The sequence below is a fragment of the Dipodomys ordii genome, unplaced genomic scaffold (genome assembly GCF_000151885.1).
Source record: "Dipodomys ordii isolate 6190 unplaced genomic scaffold, Dord_2.0 Scaffold156, whole genome shotgun sequence".
NCBI lineage: Eukaryota > Metazoa > Chordata > Mammalia > Rodentia > Heteromyidae > Dipodomys > Dipodomys ordii.
In genome coordinates this window covers 101045-107534 of record NW_012267372.1, presented here as the reverse complement: position 1 = coordinate 107534, position 6490 = coordinate 101045, and positions in this window count along the sequence as shown.

Below are 6490 nucleotides of genomic sequence, written 5' to 3'. Positions count from 1 at the left end.
CCCCCACCACCCCAGGGCACGCTGCCTGGCCCAAGGCCTGCGTGCACGCGGCGAGGCCTCTGCGCGCGCGCGTGCGTGCGTGCATGAACTCCCCCGAGAGAGCGGCCTCGCACATCGCCGGGGGTCCTCGGCCGCATGTTTGCCCGAGCTGTGCGCGCAAGACTGGGAGGAGAAGGGGCGTGGTCGGCGAGGGGCGTGGTCTGCACTGACCATGTGACCCACGGTCAGTGGCCAAAGGAGGCGGTTGGTCGCCATTTTGGAGAGCAGGCGGTTAAAGGTGAAGGGATTGGATGAAGGTCAAGCAGAGGAAAGGGGCAGCGGCGTGGGGGCGGGGTGCCATGTGTGCTGTGTGCATTCTGCGGCTGCTCTGAGAGGCAGAGACTGCAGAATCGATGCCAAGCTGCCTGGTCCAGAGACCCAACGGCCTATAACAGGGCCCTGATTGGGCCTTCAGGCCTTGATCGTGGCTGCAGGAAGGGGGATCTCCTAAATCCAGTAAAGGAAGTCCCCTTTCTCAGTTCCCCATAGAGGAAATGGGCGTGCAGAAAAAAAGGTAGTTAAACATTATTTTCTCGGCAATATTAGGGCCACCTTGAGCTGTTATCTCAAACACTGTAATCTGTGTGTGTATGTATACACACTGGGGCTTGAACCCTAGGCCTGGAGCAAGAGCTCAGGTTTCTGGCTGATGGCTGGTGTTCTACCACTTGAACCATCTGGTATTTTGCTGCTTACCTGTTCTAGATAGAGGCTGACAGACTTTTCATGCCTGGGCTGGCTTCAAACCTCTATCCTCAGGTCTCAGTCTTCTGAGTAGCTAGGATAACAGGTGTGAGCCACCGACGGTGCCCAGCTTCGGTAAGTTTTTAGGACAACAAGAATTTAGCCTTTGCCAACCATTTGCCTTTTCTGGAATTTCTTTTCTTTGTGCTTTTTGCAAGTACCAGGATTTGGACTCTGAGCCTGGTTCGGCTGGCCGACCACATGACTAGACTTAGATAATCCTATTATAGCCAATTTGATCACAGATGTAACCTTTCTACAAGCTGTGTGTCTTTTGTATATTAAAAACAGGAAGAAGCTTGTCCAACTGAAAGGAGGGCTAAGCTCAATAGCTAGGCAATGCAAATTAAAACCAGATATACTATCACACATTCACAAAGTTGGCTGATTTTTACACATTTCCTATCAGGTAAAACAAGGGGAATGGACACAGAACTAGCAACAAAATGGATAAAGTTACATTGTGGAACAGTTTCACCTTTTTGAATAAAAATTACACATACACCATGTTCCATGGTCCAGTAAACCCCACAATCCAGAGTTTGACTCCAGAGAAATTGCTAGTCTTGTGCACTAAGAGGCATACACAATAATAAGTCATAAGCAGCTGGGTTGGATTCTAGATTGGATGATCCTAGAACAAAAAGATGGAAAAAAAGAAAGGAAATTAGAAGTCAAACCATGAAAAAACAGAAATTTATTTCATAGGAATGTATCTGTGCTTTTATTTTTTTACCCCTTTTATTTTTGTGGTTGTTGGACACAGAGGTGTGTGTCCCAGGCTGACCTTGAACTCATCATCTGCCTGTCTCTGCCTTCCCAGTGATGGTACTATTATTTTCACACTTTTGTTTTGAGGGTGTGTGGTTTGGGGGCTTGGACTTAGGACATTGGTGCTGTTCCTGAGCTCTTTTGCTCAAGGCTAGCACTGTATCACTTCAAGCCACAGTTTCACATCTGTGGTTTTTGTTGTTGTTGTTGTTGTGGGGCTTGAACTCTGGGCTTGGGCGCTGACCCTCAGCTCCTCAGCTCAAGGCAAGCACTCTACTGCTTGAGCCACTTCCAGTTTTTCTAGTGGTTTATTGGAGATAAGAGTCTCATGGACTTTCCTGCCCAGGCTGGCTTTGAACCATGATCCTCAGATCTCAGCCTCCTGAGTAGCTAGGATGACAGGCTTGAGCCACCAGCGCCTGGCTTTCACTTCTGGTTTTTAAGCGGTTAATTGAAGATGGTCTTACTGGGACTTTTCTGTCTGGGCTGGCTTTGAACTGCAATCCTCAGATCTCAGCCTTCTGAGTAGCTAGGAGGCAGGAGTCACTGGTGCTCAGTTTGTTTTCACACTTTTGACAAGTGTTTGGGCAAAAAAACAAAACCAGTGGAAATTGGACTCTTTCCATGCCATAGAATAATACAGATGTGTTCCCATTTACTAATAAAGTTTTAAATGCAAGCAAAATAAACATATACCGTCAAGTGGCATGCAATATGGTCTTGTTTTATTTGTTTACTGAGGATTAAACTCGGGGGCTTACGCTCAGCAGATGCTCTGCCACTACTCCCAGCCCAATTATTTGTAAAAAGCAGAGATATTAACCCCTTGTCTAAAGACTTGTCAAAGACTCACATTCTGTAAGTGCAAGCATATGAGAAATCAATCATAAGAGGTCAGCAAAAAGGAACTGTGGAAGGGGAAGAGAAAAACAATAAAAGGGAAGCCCCAGCAAAGCTAAGGGAGAAGACTGCTCTCAGGGAGCCAGGGGTCCACCTGGCCTTGGACTCGACTCTTACACCTTTTCCTATTATCTTTCCCCTTGGGCATGGCTCCATCTTACTGTGACTCACCTTTTGAATCATTTCCTCCAAGCAATTTCAACCTCCTCACCCAGCCTGCCCTCCAAACTCCTCACCTGACCACTCACCAGCCAGATGTCTTCTCCAAGGTTGCACAACTGGCAGGAGCAAACCACTAAGCTAGCCTGACAGGTTCTACTTGAATTAGAAATCACAGATCTTCAGCAGGCACCAGGCCATCTCCTTAGGTGTCTGGGGTGCTATTCCAGATATGGCCAAGCCCTACACAGAGAATCCATTTAGGAACTCCTGTCACCTATCCTTAAAGTCAAGCTCTCTATTCTGCTCTTTTTTTTTTTTGTCAGTCCTGGGGCTTGAACTCTGGGCTTGGGCACTGTCCTTGTGCTCTTCAGCTCAAGGAGAGCGCTCTACCACTTGAGCCACAGCACCACTTCCAGCTCTTTTTTTTTCTATTCTTCTCTTTCTTTGCTGCTTGTAAGATGAGCCTCTTTGGTCCCCAGCTCCTGAGATCATCCTGTCTCAAGCATTGGGGGCACCTACCTCCTACCTCCTTCCTTCTACATTCCTGTGTCATTCCTCGTCCTCCTCTCTTCAATTATCCATCTCTTTCTTCCCTCTGCCAGACCATATAAGTCAGAGTTCTTGAGAGGAATAGAGTTTGGATATGTAGAATTATAGAACATGTATAATTATGATACTTAGAGCCCTGTGCAAACTCTAGGGGTTCCACATGTGAAGTCCAGCCAGTATACCATGAGAAAGATTTGTTACAAGGGGCAAAGTTATGCCATTGAAAAATGAATTCAATCCATCTTCCAGGATACAGATATAAGTATTAGGTTGAAATAGAGGGAGAATTGGGCAGGAGGTGAGAAATCTGTGTGAATGGTCCTGTAGCTGGTAATGATGTGAACCTTGTCATTTGTGTGTGTGTGTGTGTGTGTGCATGCTGGACTTGAACTCAGGGCCTGGGTGTTGTCCCTGAGCTTTTCATTCAAGGCTAGTGGTGTAGCACTTGAGTCACAGCTCCACTTCCTGCTTTATGGTGGATAGCTGGAGATAAGAGTCTCAGAGATTTTCCTGCATTAGGCTGGCTTCAAACCACACTCCTCCAATCTCAGCCTCCTGAGTATCTAGAATTACAGGCTTGAGCCATTGGTGCCTTTCCAGCTTCTTTTTTTTTTTTTTCGTTTGTGGGGCTTGAACTCGGGGCCTGAGCGCTGTCCCTGAGCTTTTTTGCTCAAGGGTAGCCCTCTACCACAGTGCCACTTCTGGTTTTCTGGTGGTTAATTAGAGATCGGTCAAATGTCGTGATCATGGGCTTTCCGGCCCTGGCTGGCTTTGAACTGTGATCCTTAGATCTCAGTTAGATCCTGAATAGCTAGGATTATAGGTGTGAGCCAACAGCGCCCGCCCTCACAGCTTCTTAAAGCTACAACTTATTCCCCTTGGGGAGTGGACCAGGTTATTCAATGATTAACCCCGTGGGTGATTGTCTCTCACCCCGTTTCCTTTGGTGTCTATCAGTAAACAAGTGAGAACCCCAGTTTGCTCCCGATATCGGAGGAGGGGCGCCTCCATCTCCAAGGTCACAGTGTACTGGCATGGCTCAGCGTCCCTGGAGCTGTCAGACGCTGGCCCTGCCCTCTGAAGCCCCGCCCCGCGACCCACCCGCAGTAGGCCCGATTCAAATCCAGCCAATGGCGGCGTGTAAACAAACCTAGCCCCGCCCATCGACGAATAATTCCGGGAGTCGGACGTAAGGCCCATTTAACCCGGTGAGGAACTGGGGGCTGGACGGAATCCTGGCCACGCCCTCACGCTTGGGCCAATAGGAAGGTAGGCTCCGCCCCCCGCACTTGCCGCGCTGAGGACCCGAGGCCGGGCTGGGCTCGCTGCTGCCTGATTTCCCAGAGTTTCGGGCTGGCTTCCTCCGTTCGGAGGGAGCGCGCGCGCGCGCGTTCTGGGGGCAAAGATCTCCCCGGATTTTTTCTATTTTTCTCCTCTCTTCCTTTGCCTGGGGCAAAGATCCCAGATCTCAGATTAGTGCAACAGTCACGTGTTCTGCTCGAGTGAAATCCTACACTACAGATAAGCAAGTACTTGGATTGGCCAAGTTTTCTTTACACCCTCCAGGGTGAGGGCGGAGCCGAGGACGTTGTTTTGACTTTGGAGAGGGCGTGGTTCGGACGGTAAAGCTCTTAGCTATCCAGAGCCAAGGCCTTGGGTTCAAATCCAACATCTTCAAAAAGGAAAAATGAATACATAGGGTAGAAAATATGGCACTTGGCAGGAAAGCGATCTATTCCTGCTAGAGGCGTTATGGAGCTAGTGCACAGAGGTGAGACAAGGCCGATCTCAGCCCCTCTCCTGAGTAGCTAGGATCACAGATATGAGCCAAGGAACCCAGCTCCAACTCAGTTTATCATCTGGGATTTAACAGCTTATACCTGCTTCTTAAGTAGGAAGGGAGCATCACGTTTAAAGAAAAGCATTTTTTCCCCCTTGAGCCAGGGGTGTCCCTCTGTAACCCAGGCTGGCCTTGAACTTGTAATCCTCCTACCTTAGCCTCCTGAGTGCTGGGATCATAGGTGTGTGCCACTATGCGGCGTCTGTTTCCTTACTGGCCCCCAAGTTGACCTTTTACCATCCCTTTTGCAGTTCCTGACCATAGGAGATTTCTCAGACCTTACCAACTGCTTCCAAAATAGCATTGACAACTTGTAAGGTCAGCTCTATAGTTTAGGCTCTCAAGGACTGCAGGACCCAGAGCAGAGCAGGAAGGATGTACATTCCATCTGGAAGACAGGGGCTGGGTTCTGCCAGCTCTTCCACAACCCTGGCTCAGTCTAGGGATGGAGGACAGACCACCACATCACACCAGAGAAACCTGGGACCTGTAGGTATGAATGGTCAAGGCAGGAAACCGAAGTCAGGAGGCTTGTGTTAAGCTTACTTGCTCTAATGCTAAGAGTTGAGCTGTATAGGAGGCAGAAACTGGGGACTCGCTGGGCATCAATACCTTTGGCACCTGTTAGAATAAATTTCCTAACAGCCTGCCAGTGTCCAACTTCAGTCTTCTCCGCCCCCATGGCTGGTAGCTATGACAAGCTCACTAGTGCCACCCATAAGAGATCCCTAGGTTACAAGGAAGTCCTCAGCCTGTAACTGGGGTCCCACTTCCTGCTCACAAGACCACGGTGTTGGACCTACTTTTGTTTATTGTAAGCAAAATGTCTCTAGCTGGAAGTAACTGAATGTCTCCCATCCCATCCCCCTCACCCCCGTGGGAAATTCTGATTGGACACATGCTCACAAGAAGCTTAAGCGGAAGAATAACTGCCTAGCAAAAGCAGGTCCCGAGTTCAAACCCCAACACCACACACACACCAGACACACATACACAAAGCACAGGTCAACTGATTGGGGCAGATTATGCAAAAATAAGGTCTCAAGGTATACATTACTGTTTGCCTTCGGAGGGGTCCACAAAGCTTCCAAGAATCCCAGATAACCACTGGGTAAATTTATTAACTTTTTTTATTTTGAGGTGGGGTGGGGGAGACCACTCTAGGTAGCCCGTGTTGTACTCAAAACAAGATCCTGCTGCTTCAGCTTCTGGAATGCAGGGATGACAGGCATACCTCACCCCGCCCAGCTTGGAATTCATAGTTTTCAAGGAATTCACCATCAACAGAACCAACAACCGGCATGTCCCCAGAAGTTCACTCCTCCCAGTAACCCTATCAGACCTGTTGTTTACAAGAATTTTTTTTTTGGGTCCCATCGTGGGGCCTGAGCTCTGGGCCTGGGCGCTGTCCCTCAGCTCTACAGCTCAAGGCTAGCGCTCTACCACTTGAGCCACAGCGCCACTTCCGGCTTTTTTCTTTTTGCT